The sequence below is a fragment of the Ochotona princeps genome, chromosome 4, assembly GCF_030435755.1.
Source record: "Ochotona princeps isolate mOchPri1 chromosome 4, mOchPri1.hap1, whole genome shotgun sequence".
Taxonomy (NCBI): domain Eukaryota; kingdom Metazoa; phylum Chordata; class Mammalia; order Lagomorpha; family Ochotonidae; genus Ochotona; species Ochotona princeps.
In genome coordinates this window covers 92176553-92192707 of record NC_080835.1, presented here as the reverse complement: position 1 = coordinate 92192707, position 16155 = coordinate 92176553, and the positions used below count along the sequence as shown (strand labels likewise).

The 16155-nt window shown below is 49.4% G+C and overlaps 1 protein-coding gene across 2 annotated transcripts in view; it reads right to left on the bottom strand.

The window, feature by feature from the left end:
* Window positions 1-16155, bottom strand: part of GRIK4 (glutamate ionotropic receptor kainate type subunit 4) — a 427812-nt gene that overhangs the window by 340294 nt on the left and 71363 nt on the right. The window contains exon 1 of one of the 2 annotated variants that reach the window (XM_058662540.1): window positions 9490-9606. The exons of the other annotated variant lie outside the window; for it this stretch is intronic. The gene's annotated coding sequence lies outside the window, so the exon portion shown is untranslated. Of the gene's footprint in view, window positions 1-9489; window positions 9607-16155 lie in introns of those variants that run through there. 2 annotated transcript variants of the gene reach the window in all.

Genomic DNA, 16155 nt, shown 5'->3' with positions numbered 1-16155 from the left:
GGGTAAGCACCAGTCATGTTGGCTCCAGGATTACCACCCCAAAAAAACCACCTAGTTCATCTCCACAATGCAATGCTTTGAAATGCAGCATTCCTGTGAGCCTGCCATGCAGCAGGTACACCTTCCTTTTGGCCATAAGAGAGGGGTTAGGATCACCACCAAGGTTACCTGTCAGGAGGGGGGAGGGTAGAGATACTGTGTATGTGACTGATGGAGCATTTAGCCCTGGGAGGGGGACACACACATCATAGCCAAGTGTGACCGCAGAGACCGGCTCAGAATGTGTGCCTATCACCTACAATTTTGAGCCCAAGCGAGTCTTTCTTGCAATTGTCCTGTCAACTATCTTCTTTTGAAAGCCCATGGCTATCACAAGCCAGCCAGACACTTGCAGCAGCCTCCTCACTGTCCTTGCCAGACACTGCTCCTCCTTCCAACCCTACACACTTACTCCAGAATAGTCTTCCAAGTGCCAATTTGACCTTGACATTTTCTTGCTCAATAAACCTCAAGCAACTGCTGGTGCCCCATGACTTTTGCTCTCAGTAAAGGGCACAGGATGTCCCATGCTACCTAGCAAAGAGGCTTCCATCTTGGGGGCCAGGCCCTTCCATATCTGTCCAGCATCTGCCAATCGTCCCTCTTCCTTCCTTGAATAGCTTCCCTGGGCATCCTTCCACCTCTTACCCCTTGACTGGCTTCATGGGTCTGCCTTCCCAGCCTGCTGTGTCACTCAACTCTTTCTTCTGTCATCTGCTCTTTGCTCTTCCTTTGTGACTATAAGGGACATAATCTGAGCTAAGGGTTTTGGTGGCATCTCACCCCATGAGGCTGAAATGTTTTATGCCCACACTCCTCTCTGAAATTCTAGATGCTATCAGTCAGCTGCCTGTTAGACACTTCCATAGATGCCATCAGTTAGCTGCCTGCTAGACACTTCCACGAGGCCATCAGATAAGCCTATACTAGGTCACTCCAGCCAAACTCAGCCAACCAACCTCCTTTCTGTCCCCAAACACCTGTACCCCAATGTCTCCTTCAGACACCCTGGGAATCAACCTCCACTCTTTCTCCTTCACCCATCTCCCTGGCAGGTGCCCACAGTGTCCTGCCTACACCCCATCCCTAAGCAGCAACTCTGCCTCCTGCAGACTCACATACTGTGGTACATGGACCATGGGAGCACCCTTAGCCAAGGACAACGGGAACTGGACAAGCAACCCAGCCTCCTGCTCCTGTGGATACAACAACTCAAAAGTCCTTTTCCCACTGTCCCCAGGAATCCCCAAAGGGACTGATCCCATGTGTCCAGAGCAGCAGCCTTTAGTACCTAGAATGGATGTCCTTTCCCTGCCTTACTATGCTATTGATATCTCACCCTACAACTCAATTCCTGGTCTCTAGGAGCCTACCAACACTTGCACTGAACCGAATGCCTCAGCCTGGGTCCTCCTCCTCCACCCACTTCCAACCCTCACTGTTTGTCACCAGGACCCCTGAGCAACTCTCTGGTTGTGCTCTGCTCCCAGGCACATACTTGGTCAAGGTATTTGTGCACTGGCTAAGAGACGCAGCCTGAGTTCCTTCAGAGGCCCTCCAGGACTTGCCATAGTCACCTGTCCACACTTGATCCCACCCATCCTTCCCTCACCCCAACAATGGCAGCCTCAACAAACTCCCAATTCCACTGCAAGCAGCCTCCCGGTCACACTGTGGCTATACAGCTCTTGTGCCTCCTGTACATCGACTCTGGGCCAGCACCCCAGCTCAAGGCTCTCTATCCTCTGAAGTCTTTCTGCTATCACTCCTTGCCTGTTCCCACCACACTCACAGCTCCTCAGACGCACTTCTCCTGGCCTCCTTTTGACAGGCAAGATGTAACTTTTCAATGTCAACTACAGGAGCCTAGCTCAGTGCTTGCCCTTAGTAGGTGTTCATTAAACACAGGAGCGAGAGGACGAAGGGTGAAAGTAAAGAAGGGGCTCTTGGGCCTGTAGGAAGACGCAGCCTCTCCCCTCCTGCGGTGCCACAGGGAGCCCAGCCACTGCCACATGCAGAACCTGGAGACACGGCAGAGACCTGGTCCTTGCACAAATGTTTATAGTGTGCTCCGTACATAACTCTCCCCTGGGATGGTGGGTGTTGCCTCTCTGTCCTATGCACACCAAGTGGGTGAAGCGCAACGGAAGGTGGCTCTGCAGCCAAGGGGTGTGGCAAGGGAACATCATAAAACACTGCATGAGGACAAATCTGGGCCCCATGCCATGAAAAATCTGAATCTGTCCTTGACTTCAGAAGCAAATGAGGCATGAAAAGATATCAAAATGTGATATTCAATATATGGATGTATTTAATATTTTATGAGACTGGAAATCAGTTACGGGAGGCTTGAAGGATAAATTAAGTTCCAAGCAGATGAACTTTTTCAAGTGTCTGCACCTGATGCAGCCCCTTCCTCAGTGGGGGAAAGGGTAGGGGAGTGAAGCCCAGGACCCAGAGACTCCAGCAGGTGGCACAGACACACCTGCTGCTACTTTCCACTGCACAGGCTCTGTCCATGTAGCCAACACGCATTCCCCACCATGCTGGGCTCAAGAATATTGTTCATCTCAGAAACCACAGATGCTGCCTGAGACTCTCGGGCCTACACACCCTCTCACCCCATGCCTACACAGTCACTGAGCCACAGGTAGTTCTAGGGCCCCCTCCCACATCCTGTGCACCACATGGCCTTGTGTTGGCACACTGAGGGGTTGGGACTTTTATCCATCCCCCTCCCACCACACTGTAAGATGTCTGAGGATGAAGTAGCCAGGGACATCCCTGAAACACAAAGACCCTGCCACTCACATGGGATAAGACCTGAAAGGGATTAAGAGCCCTGGATCACAGACAGCTCTAGAGACCCAGATGCTAGACAAAGAACTTGCTCAAGGTTTTCCCATGGCTGCTCTATGTGATTCCTGCACAAATATTATGTAATAGGGATTACTGTCTTATTTAACTGACAAGAAAGAGGAAGCTCAAAAAGATGTCCGTCTCTAGGCCTAAATTCTATTCTGTTTGCTAGAGAGGAGGACAGAAGACCCATCCCCCAGCATGACCACCCTGTGTGAGCCCACCCCAGTTCCCCACATGTGGCAGGCCTACAGCTAGCCTATGGCTTGAATGAGTGCCAATAAAATAGCTTTCCTCAAATCCTCACTTGACACTTCACAGCCCTCAATCACAAATGACAGGATTGTCTATCCCTAGGGCCAACCCTCACCACAAGCCTGGCCAGTCAACAGGATCACTCAGAGAGTTTTTAAAAATTCCAAGTTCCAGGCCCTATTTCTAGCCATTCCATATTCAGAGTCTTCAAGCATTCACAGAAAAAAGCACATTATAAAAAAGCTATGCATGAATTGCAAACAGTTTTGCAGCAATATAAACATCATTTTTAAAAGATTTATTTATTTGAAGGGAAGTATTTCAGAGACAGAGAGAGAGGCAGCATTTTTATCCACTGATTTATTCCCTAAAGTGATCACAACAGTTGAGACTGAACCAGGCTGTAGCCAGGAACCAGGAACCCTACCCAGGTCTCCCACACGGGTACAGAGGTCCATGGACTTTGGCCATCTTCCATTGCTTCCCAGGCAGCAAACTGGATTAGACATGGAGAAGCTGGGACTAGAACCAGCATTGTGGCACAGGACAACAGTATTGCAAGCTGCAGCTCAGCTTGCTGAGCCACAAGGCAAGCTTCCGAAAGAAACATCTTTCAACTCCATCTTCCATGAACTTCCTGGCATCCCCCTCAATGCCTTCCTCCACCCCTTTAATACTCTCTGGATGATTCAAGCAATGAGGTACATTTGGGAACTGCTCTCTGAGGCAGCCCCGAACATGACTGTCTTTTCCCCAGGCCTGGCTTAACGGCTGGTGAGGAGCAACTGTCCTGGTGTATTCTCGTCCTGTTCTACCCCACCCTACCTCTCTCTTTCCCCACAAACCACTAGCACCTTCATCTGCCTGCAGGTCACAGCTCCCTCTGTGTGATAATGACTGTGATCCTCTCCAGACTTACTTTGACCTCCTCAGTCTGCACACAAGCACGGTCAGGGCCCAATCTTTTCTGACGTCCTCTGTTCCCCCCAAACTGGGCTTGCTTCCTCTTCCCAACCAAGACGAACACTTTCTTTTATACCACTGGTCCCTTTCCAAGATAGAAAAGAGAGGCATGGAGGCATCAGCACTGCTGGCATTCTAGGCAGGGCAGCCTCTGCTGTGCCCAGTTATCCCGGGCCGTACAGGACATGAACAGCATCCCACACATGCCAGGAGCCCCACCTCCACATGTGACACCAGAGATGTGCTCCACGTGTGCCCAATGCCTCCTGGAGGCATCCCCTTCCTAATGGAGACCCAGAGAGCTAAGCCATTACAGGAGTGCTGAGCTCCACGGCGAGGCACTGTCTTTGAACCCAAGCTGCAGCCCAGGCAGGTGCTCCCCTATCCTCAAGACAGGGTTCCATGCTGTGACAAGTATGTGGGGTCTTCCGTATTCTGAAAAGAACTATGTCAAGACTTCAAAAAAAATGTCCCACCAAAATAAACTTCTCCATGCTTTTTCATTTTTTTTCCCACAAACTGTTTGAAGTGCCTTCACAGATGAGACTGAATTAGATCATGCTGGGGTGACCAGCCAGAGAGTGGACAGTCTCTTAGAAGCAGGGCTGATAAGAGCCAGTGCAGTGGCTCAACTGGCTAATTCTCCATCTGTAAGCGCCAGGGATCCCATATGGGTAACGGTTCATGTCCCAGCAGCTCCACTTCTGATCAGCTCCCTGCCTGCGACCTAGGAAAGCAGCAGAGGATGGCCCAAGTCCTTGGGCTTCTGCACCGACGTGAGAAACCTAGAAGCAGTTCCTGGCTACTGGCTTTAGTTCAGCTCAGTTCCGGCTTTTTGGGAAGAAAACCAATGAATCAAAGATTTTTCTCTCTGTATCTCCTTCTTTATGTAAATCTTCCTTTCAAATAAAAATAAATAGAAGAGAAGGAAAGAAGAAGGAAACTAGCTTTGAAGCACTGATCATCGGCTCACAGCAAGCGCTGGCCTGGAGATGTGAGCTACTTCCACACATCAAGACAACCAACATGGCCAACTTGAAGTCACTGAAGGCAGAACGGGGGGAGAGATGTGCAGAGTACTCTAGGGCCAACCTGGCCAACACAGTGAGTGTGTGGGCCTCAGAGAGACGGCCTCTAGACTCTCCCTGGAGAATGCTTGTCCTGCCCACAGGCATTCAAAGTCATTTCCAAACCAAATCAAACTGCAGCCTTTCTACACAAAGGATGCCTACCAGCAGCACCAATCTACGGTTGTGACCTGAGTCCTGGAGAGTCCCCAGCAGAAAGCACTCCCCACCCCCACCCGAGTGCCTTCAGGCCTCTGCTGTCAGAGCTTACACTGAAAACACAACAGAACACAACACAACAGAAATGCTAGTGCTGGGAATACTAGCAGAGCTGGTGCCATGGCACAGTAGATTAAGCCTCCACCTATGGCACCGGCATCCCACAGCGACTCTACTTCCAATCCAGCTTTCTGCTTATGGCCTGGGAAATCAGCAGAAGATGGTCCCAGTGCTTGAACCCCTGCACACACATGGGAGACCTAGAAGAAATAATTTCCTGGCTTTTGGCTTTAGACTAGCCCAACTCCAGCTGTTGCAGCTGTTTGTGGAGTGAACCAGCAAATGAAAGATCTCTCTCTTTCTAACTCTGCCTTTAAGTAAGTAAGTAAATAAATACACAAATGTTTAAAAAACAAAGGAGAAGAAGCAGCAGCAACAGTAGCTGCTAATAATGAGAAAGCAAAGGAAAGCCAGACAACCCTCCCAGGCTCTTTAGCCAGGACAAGGGCTTGGGACTCAGGCAGTTCTGTGTTCACAATCCAACTGCCCAGATGGACACCTGCTCCTGCACTTTGCTGAGCTATCTATAAAGAGTCCTCAATGCCCACCTCAGAGGGGCCGTGATGAGGCTGGGCTGAGCGAGTGCATGCAGGATGCCAAGCCAGTTCCCTTCTCCTTCCTCTTCAGACAGGTCCCCATTCAGCCATATCCCTGCTCCCAGAAAGGGCCTAGCACTCCCTGAGCGGGCCTGCTGGGAGCCAGAGAGGAAGTGATCAATTCCTATAGAGTTTTATTTTATCTACTAGACAGAGACTGGTCCCAGGAAGCAAAAACTCCACCAGTTAAGAATAGCAAAAGGATGTTTGTAACCTCTCATCATTTCTGAGAAGCCAGGAAGGGCAGGAGTTGGGTGAACCCACAGCAAAAGGAGGATGGGGAGCTGAACCCCCAGCAGCTTTTCGGTCAAGGCTGCAAGTGACACAGGCTGGATGCATGGCAGGCGCCCAGGGAAGAAGGAGAGGGGAGCAGAGGGAAGGCAGCTGCAGGGGAGCCAAGCCCTACAGGGGAGCTGGGTGGAATCAAAGGGGTAGATGGATGCCCACAGGCTAGAGTTCCACTGCCACCCCTGGGGCTCCTCATTTGAGCACAGTAGCACCTGTGCAACCCATCAAACCTGAAAACAACCTGGCTTCCTGTCGCCTGTGCTGCTCTTTGTACAGTTCCTGAAGCCTAGACCAGCACTGCATCCAGTCTAGTTTGGTGACTATCACCAGTCAGTTCCGAGTCTGCATACCCCAAACCCCATCGCTCTTTCCTCTCTGCTTCACCCATCCCAGCTAAGCCTGTTTACCCCTTATTTATTTTGCTCATCTCAGCCCCTTTAGTTCTGGGAGTGATTCCAACTTTAAAACACACACAAAACCAAACCAAAAAAAAAAACCATAATCAATTCAGAAACAAGCTGCTTGCAAACCACGAGCAAATGAAAAAGAGCTTCCCCTCCTCATTATTGGCCCCCTCCCTTTAAACAAGTCAATTTGATCTTTAAACAAAAAGTCACTAATATGCTGTGTGATTTGAACCACGACACTTGCCCCTTCTGGGCCCTAGGTTCCTTTGGTCTAAAACAGGGATCAGACTGGCTCTCACAAGTTCTTCATCTTTGCTAGTGTTGTTGATCTCTAAGAATCTGAAGAAAGCTATGGAAGCTTATGCCTATACATAAGCATATACATATTCAACAGATCATAATGTCAGGGGCTCCACAGACCTCAGACTCCATCCTCCTGCCTCAGGGCCCGTCCAGCCCCGACTGTGGCAGCAAAATAAAGCCCCTCCCCACATCTCTGTATAGCCTATGTTTGAGACGCAGTGCAGGGCTTTCCTGGGAGGCGGAGAGAGGAAACCCGTATTCCTGGGTTAGCCTGAGGCTCTGCTTCTGGAAGGCTGCCAGGCAGGCAACCAAAGCTGATTTGACATTTGTTTAATTTGCAAGGAAACTACTTTAAAACAGAGAAGAGAAGGGGGAAAAATGGCCCAAACCTCATAAACCTTTTTCACTCTAGCTCTAATGGAACTTGTAAGGCTGACATGGTATCCAGAGTCAACCCTGCTAAAAAGTCAATGGGTCAGAGGTGGGAGGGGTTCCCAGCAGTGGCAGGAGTTGCTGCAGGAGTCTCATGAAGCAGGCCATCTCACCTCCCTCCCTGTTACATACTTGTACACACACACACACACACACACACACACACACACACACACACACCTGTTTGGGAGCTGCCAGAATGACCTTCCCCATGCCTGCCCAAACCTTCCACCAAAGGACTCCATCCAGCCACGTGTACCTGGTGAAGGATTAGCTCCCCAGAAAGGGTGAAACCCCAAACCAGCCACACATTAGCACCAACTCCCTTTCCTCCACTTTGCAGCTGCAGTGAACCAAGCCCCTTTCCTCAGTGGTCTCTGGGTCCTGGGGCAGCCCTGTGTTTTGCCCACTTCCCAGGGCCATTCTCCAGAAGACTCAGATGGGGCCAAGGGTCCAGGTGTGCATCTCCCTTGTGGAAGGACAGCTCCAGGGAACCCTAGGGATAAGGCCTGCAGAGGATACACCCTCCAGTGACATCCAAAGCAGGTCGCTCTCCACAACTTCTGATTATACCAGTTGTTTCTCTGGAAATAGGTCACCACGGCCTTGGAAGCACAGCGGGAGAGTCCAGAGGCTGGGGATAGAGAAGTCGAGATGGAGCTGCCAAGATATCCAAAGACTTCTCCACTGGGCTTGGCAGCGTGGCCTAGTGGCTAAGGTCCTCGCCTTGATCCCATATGGCTACTGGTTCTAATCCCGGCAGCTCCACTTCCTCTCTGTCTCTCCTCCTCTCAGTGTATCTGACTTTGTAATAAAAAATAAAATAAATCTTTAAAAAAAAAAAAGACTTCTCCACTGAAGTACTGTTTTGCAAGGTTCCTTGCTTCAAGGGCCTGATGCTCTCTATGCTGCACCCCTTCACCCCATGTTATAGGGGAGTTTCAATCCAAGTAGAGGCTTGCTGTGGGGGGCGACACAGGGCTCTGAGCTGTCTCCTTCTCCATCCTTGGAACCATAATACATGAAGGGGCAAGGACCTTAGGAGCAGCAGGTGCTCCTAAGAAATAAAAACCACCACAGATCATGGATTGTACATAAAAACGCGGGTAAATTACCAAAGAGGAGGTGTTGTTTTCTCAATCTCTGCATGTTAAGCAAGCAACCAACCAAACATCAAGACATCTGTCTTGATGGAGAGGCCAGTCCCCTTGGCCAAGCCCTCAGTGCACAGAACTTTGGCCAGGTGGACATTAGCAAATCTGAGCTAAAAGAGGACATACAAATGCTCTTGAGCCAGGTCCCCTCCTGCTGCAAGGAATCTTCTACCGAGCTATGAATGAGCACAGACATGCTCCAAGCCAACCGTCCATTTCCAAAGTGAAGGTCTGATGTCTGCAACGACCTGTGAAACTCACAGAAGCACAGGCCACACCTGGGGGAATTCTCCTGGAGGAGACAGTGTGTGGCTCTGGCTTCAGCCAAGGCCATGCCAGATCTCCCAGTCCCAGCCAATCTGACCTGGACCATAAGTACCACCAGGCGGTTGACCCAAAGCCAAGCAGAACAATGAAGCTTGCTGTTTTAAGACACTCATCTTTGAGGAAGCACCTGATGTGGTGCCCTTAATGGCTGTGCTCCCTTTGCCATGCCCTGCCAAAGAAAAGAACCAGCTATCTCTTGCAGGGGCTGGGCACACTGCAACTAGCAGCCCAGGAAAGTGTGCCCAGGACTACCCTCTGTCCTGAGTGGCCCTAGGAAATGGAATTACTAACTCTGTGAGCCTTAGGTTCCCCACTTGCAAAACAAGCACAGCAAGTCATTTCATAGCACTGTGAGAAGGAAACCCTTGATACCTAGCAAATGCCAATAAACACTTATTTCTTCTCAAATCAGGCAGACTAGAAGATCCAGGCAACTTCCACTGTCAGTGTAAAACAGCAGAAAGTACAGGGTGGGTCCCCAGAGGGACCCCACACCCACCCAAATGGTCAGGCCACATACAAGTGCAGGGAGGTGAGAGGAATGTCTATTGCTGAAACTGCCACTCGGCTGTGTTGTCATGTTGCCGAGGCACTTGGTGTTTCATCTCTCTAGGAGAGAGACTTTTCATCCAACATTCACTGCATCAGCAACTCTGTAAGTAAAATGTAGGAAACACAACGTCTTTATTCATTCCATCAAGCAGTAATTAGGGCTCCGAGCAGAAGTCTGGGTAGGCAGCCTTCCTCGCTTAAAAAGCAAGCAAGTTTCTAATTGGGCTGGGGAACGAGTTTGTGGGGGATCCACAGAGCCACCATCTCCCTCCTCCCCTCCCAGTCTCAGAAAGAAATGAGAATGCAGCACTGCAAGAGAGAAGCAAAGTGGGAGCTCCCCAAAACAGGCAGAAAACACACACACAGCTGCAACCTGCAGGGCCCCTACAGACACTGTCATGTTAACATACTGGCAGAGCACTGAACCAAGGGAGAATGAGAAGCCACTTGCTTCTGGTTGTTTAAAAAGAAGCAGCTAGAGAAATGGTCTCAACATTCCACGGAGCCTCTGCTGCCTGCCACTGGGCTCAGCTGAGGCAGGGCAAGTCAATACCTGCTGGGGAGAGGCAAGACCCAGGGGGCAGGCAGGGAACTGGTACCTGTCTGAGGACAAAGGCTACACAGATGGGATTTCAATGGACCCTGCCTGAGGAGCAACACACACACAGACCAGCTCCACCCCTCCCACCCCAGGGGAAGGGACTAGTCACCCACCAAGGAAGGAGTAAACCAGATCAGAACCCCACAGAGGGCAGGCCCTTCAAGATTAGTAGACACCTGTGGCAACCAGGCAGGAGGCTGTCGAGTTCCCAGCCTTGAGAGTCACTGAATTGCTGGATCATAGGAAAGCTGAGTGAGACGTGGGTTTTACTGCTGAAACCGCTTCTCAGGTACTCCCCCTATTTTCCCTATACCTATCCTCTCTCCCCTCCTTTTCCATATATAAAGTGATTTTAAAATGTTGGTAATACAGTACAGGAATAAAAGGTCAGTTTATTTTTGGTGCACTACAATTGTTGAATTCATGCATAGTGTCTTCATGCTATGCTTTGCCAGGAACTGTTGCAAGACCCATGTACCTTCATACAGATGTAGTCCCAGCCACAGAGATGACTTTGACACAGAGACACAGACATGGAGAGATCCATCCTTCCTACCAGAAGTAACGCAGCCGGCTGGCGCTCCCCTCCCTCCTCCCACTGACTCCCTGACTGGAGCCTGCCTGACACCCATCTGCTAGTTCCCAGGCCAGAATCACTGTGTTCCCACTGCCTCTTTTCTATACTCATCATATTCTATTTACTGGCTAGTGGACCTGTCTCCCTTTCTTGAATGTATCACATCGACTTTCTTATCTATCTCTGTATCCCCAACACTTGATGCAGTGTTTGACATACAGTGAAAATTCAAAACTATTCATCAAAGTTCACAAACAACTTTTGGGTACTGCAATGGGCTGAGCGTAAGGAATACAGTGAATAAGGAGGCATCTCTGAAGGAGCTCAGAGTTCAGGGGAATCGACAGGCAGGGCCTGCAAGAATCTTCTGCTACATGCTATTGGGGGTTGCAACAGGGCCCTAAGGACACATGGCCTAGGGAAGGAAGTTTCCAGAAACAAATGGCAACTTAAGACGTATGGAGGGTGAGAGGGGTCCGAGTGAAAACAGGAAGAGTTATTCCAACAGATTCAGCTACATGTGCAAAGCTGCAGAGGTGAGCAAGACTAAGGAACATTCTGGAAGCTTTAATACCCCGGGTCAGTGCGGTTAGCTTATAAGGTGTGAGGTGTCAAGAAGACATAGAGGATGAGGTTCGGGATATGAGCATAGATAAATTACTCCTCCATTTTTACAACCAGTCAAGCAACCAGCACCTTCTTCCTGCAAAGCACCTGTACGGCGATCAAGTAGAAGAGGATGCACAGTCTCTACACCCCATGGAGCTTCAGCCTAGAGAGGAGTAAACAGGAAAACAGAATTTCAGATATGCCAGGGCTATAAATAAAACTAACAAGAAGCAGAGGCAAGGACAGAAGAGGGATGGGGAAACTTTTATGCAAGAATGATATGAGACATCAAGGATGGACAAGCTGTGGCTCTGTGAGAGTCTGCAAATGGGAGCAGTAATGTGCTCCAATGCCATGAGGCAGGGAAAGCGTGGCAGGAGCAGAGCTGGAAGGCCACTGAGGGTGGACAACAGCAGCCAGAGAAGGTGGCTGACTAGGATGTACTCAGCCACAGCAGCAGACAACATCCCTAAAAAGGCCTGGACCATAAAGAAACAGCTTACCCCACCAAAGAAGTGGTCAGCTCTGTGCTTGATTCTAAAACCCAACCAAGTCTTTAAGGATCTGCTCCTTCTATGTGCCATCGTCACACCACGGGTGGAATCTCCTGTTCTGATTGTGACGCTGGTCTGACTAATGCACCCTCCCTCCCTGCCTCTGTCCATTTTCTACTGCAATGGCAGGAGACTGCAGACTGGGAAAGTTATAAACAAGAGTTCTCTAACTCATGGTTCAGGAGGCTGGGACATCCAAGACACAGAGGGGCCATTTGGTAAGAGCATTCATGCTGGGTCATTACACAGCGGAAGGCACCAGGTAGAGTGTGGGCAGCCAGGAAAGACCCCTCCCCCAACAACAACAACAACACCCTTCACCCATCCTGGAGGGCAGAACTCCCAGGACCTCCTGCCTCTCAGAGGTTCTGCCTCTAAACTCCACATGATGGCAATTAAATTGTCACACGGGTTTTAGGGGCAGCATTCAAACCACAGCACTCACTGGCATCCATCAAGCAGCAAGGGCAGAATAATTCCCAGTACATAATTCTTCCCCCACCACCAGCAAATGTTCTCTTAAGTCTCACTTGCTAGAACTAAGCCATGTAATGGCCCTTAAACCAATCACTGGAGTCACAGTATTACGACTTGCTTAAAACAAACATAGTCTATCCTGTGGACAGGACTCACCTTCCTTGAAATTGTCTTTCAGGGAAAATATCTCTCGTGTCAAATGAAAATTCTGTCATGAGATGCTAGGAAGTGACTATTGGGAGGGCAACTGGTTCGGGACAGAACATAAGAGCAGGCTGGGCAAAAAGATGAGCTGGATCCTGAGCTGAATCCTTCGAGACCCAGTCAGGCTTGCATTCTCAAGGCAATGAATAACTACTGAAAGGCTGTTTGGTTTCTTTTTAAAAATTTGTATTTGTGGGCTTGGTGCAATAGCTCAATGGCTGAATTCTTACTTTGCATGTGCTAGGATCCCATATGGGTGCCAGTTCGTGTCTCAGATGCTCCACTTCCTAATCAGTTCCCTGCTTATGGCCTGAAAAAGCAGTGGAGGATGGTCCAAAGCCATAGGATCCTGAACCCACAGAAAAGACCCAAAAGAGGCTCCCAGTTCCTGGCTTTGGATCGGCTCAGCTTTAGCTGTTGGCAGCTAGGTGCCAAAGCACTTGGAGTATCTTCCTCTGCTTTTCCCAGGCCATTAGCAGAGAGCTGGACAGGAAGTAGAACAGCGGGGACACAAACTGGCACACATAAGAGATGCCTGCATCTTAAGCAGTGACTTTATCCACTAAATCACAATGCTTACTTCCACTGAAAGGTTTTAAGCAGAAGCATAACAGGAAGGAATTCACAAATGTGCTATGTGAAAAATAAGAAGCAGGAATGGAGGGAGACAGACTGACCAGAAGGTCCCCATCCTAGGTCAAGAAAGATGAGATGGCAGCCAAGCATGGAGAGCATCAGGGTAGATGGAGAGAACAGTACAGACCTGAGGCATGCAGTGAAGATCAATTGGTAGGACTTGGTGGGACATGGAGGATGACAGGAAGGCGTCATCAGGGCTGACCTCCAGGCTTGTGGCCTGACCATGCTGGTGGACAATGATGCCATTTACTGAAGTGGGGGAAGGCTTAGGAAAGGAGAAGCGGACTTGGGAAGAGAAATTAAGAGTTTAGTTAGTTGAAAATTGAAATGTCAATGAGGTGGTCACAGAAGGTGGCTAGGAACTCGCATTTACTTTTACCATATTGGTTACTCATTACTATGTCAATTAATTCCATAATGATGTAAATTTTTGCTGATGGTATGTTGGAGCTTTTAATTGACTGGGATGATACTCTGATGGCTCTGTCTTCAGACCAGAAAGGGTATACCTAAGAAGCCGTTGAACTTGACTGGACAATAAGATGCTGGACTCTATGTTTGGTATACGCTTGCAATGGGGGAATCTCAACTGAACTTGAGCTGTGGTTATACAACAAGGTGGAGGAATCCACCATGGTGGGAGGGTTTGGAGAGGGGTGGGGAGAACCCAAGTACCTATGAAACTGTGTCACATAATACAATGTAATTAATGAATTAAAAATAATAAATAATTTTAAAAAAAGAGTTTAGTTAGTTGTTGATAGGTTTAGGATATCTGAAGGACAACCAAATGAAAATGCAGGCAACAGATGGAACTGCAAGACGAGTGCTCCAGAGAGAAAACTGGTCAACATCGCTGTATCAACAGCATTTCAAATGTGGCTACAGGTGAGCTCACTTAGCGAGAATGTATTGACAGAGAAGGTAGCTTGGGGCCAAGACTCGGGACATCCAATATTTAGACAACAAAGGAGCAGTAAACAGAAATGGGAACAGAGCAAGAAAGACCACAGATGGGGGAAGCCTGAGGGATGGGGTGTTAGAAACTCAGAGAAGTGCCTCCTAAGAGGAGAGTATGTCAAATGCTGCTGAGAACCCAGAAGAGAACACGTCCACAGCGCTGGGCAACACAGAAGCTCCCAGTGACCTCCACAAGCTGTTGAATCTAGTGGTGGGGACAGATGCCAGATGGAAGTGGGCAGGAAGGTGACCAAAATGGGGAAAAGAGAGGCTGACAGTGATGAGCTGTTTGACTGTGAAAGGGAGGAGCAATGGGGCAGCTTTTCACTGCAGGCAGCTTTTTCAGAGAACAGAGGAGCACATCCCTACGCTGAGGAAGCCCGAGGCTGGGATCAAGGATGCATACAGAGGGCCAGGACCAAGGAGTTCTGGCCTTGGCACATCTGAGGTATGGCCGGGTTTGCAGATCTAGGAGTGCAAAGACAGGGCGCTGCAGCTTGATGCCTGCAGTTTCCTCCTTCCAGGCTGAGGTGAGACACTGAGCTCCCAGGGAAGGGTGGGAGGGGAAGAGAAAAGATCTGAAGCTACCGGAGGTAGGAAACGGGCACCTAGGGGAGCAAAAAGGGAGTCTAGGATGGAAACTTATGATACAAAAATCTTAAAAGGCTGCGGAACTAAACCACCACACTCAGTCAGGAAATCTCCCGGCCCAAGGGAACGCAGTCGAAGATCAATTGTGAAAGCAGCACAGAAAAAACCCTTCACTCCTTTCTCAGCGTGCATAATTAAAGAAACACAAGCCCGTGACGTCGGTGTCTCTGGCCTTCTAATCAGCGACACCTTGTGAAGAGGCGTGCTCACACATACCCCTGCAAGTCCCATTGCACTCTCCCCACAGACACGACAGACGATTTCAGGGAGGCTACATCTTCATTTCTGAAGGATACATAATTGGCACTGATTTTCAGTTGGAACATAGAGTCTTCCAGTCCCCAAAGTCTCTCTGTCAAGTACTTAATGACCTGTAAAACACTTAAAGAGGCCAAAAGAGCTCAGATCTACAGGAGCAGGAAGCAAAGTGACATGTTTCTGTAATGCAACTGGCTCAGACCTGTAGGGTTTTCCTAGACAGAAATGCACCTGTGCTCTCTGCGCTCCATGGCCCGAGTGTGCACAGGTAGTCTGCACTGACATCTTTTATTGCCTAGGACATTGACACACATCTGTTCAAATTAATTACCCTTCCAGGATCTCTCCCCTGAGAGGGAACAGGAACTCCTGTACCCATACAAACACAGAAGGGGATGCGAGACAAGGCAGCCGGAGTAGGTATTTGCAGCTTGTGGAAATGGAAGCACCAACATTTCTCCTACAATGAATGTGTCTACAAGGACTGAGTCAGAAGTGAACACACACAGGGGCTGCTGGGACAAAGACATGGAGAGAACAAAGCTGGGTGCATCTTTGCTGAGCAGGGGTGAGAGCGGAGGAGGAGAGGCAGAGGTAGCTGGAGCACTCCGCCTCTGATGATACTAGCACCGCAGCTGTTACCAGAGGACATTAAGAAAGAGTAAACACAAAACTAAGTTGTACAGGGAAGTCACTCTAGGAATGGTACCTGATGGAGGCCCCAGCATTCTGGCCAACCATTGTCATGGCCAGGCCTATCTGCCAATGTCAAATCTTGACTATGGGCTTGGGAGGTGGGATTAGAAGGCACATGCACCCAGAAGTGGCATCTCCTATAGTCCAGGGGACAAGGGAAGTGGGGATTATAAAGGCAGGTGCTGCATTCCAGCTCTGCCGCACATGCTCAGACCACCCAGCTCATTCTCCAGTTCAAGAAGGAGTCAAGCCTCCCATAAACAGCAGCTCTTGGGGATAACCCTCACCCTTTTTTGAGTGTTTCAGGGTCAGGTAAGAGGCAATCCATGGAAGTCCAGCAAAGAGAGAAAGCTGAGGATTAAGTGAAGTCCCGTAAGCCCTCAATTTCATGACCTACTCATCTCTAAC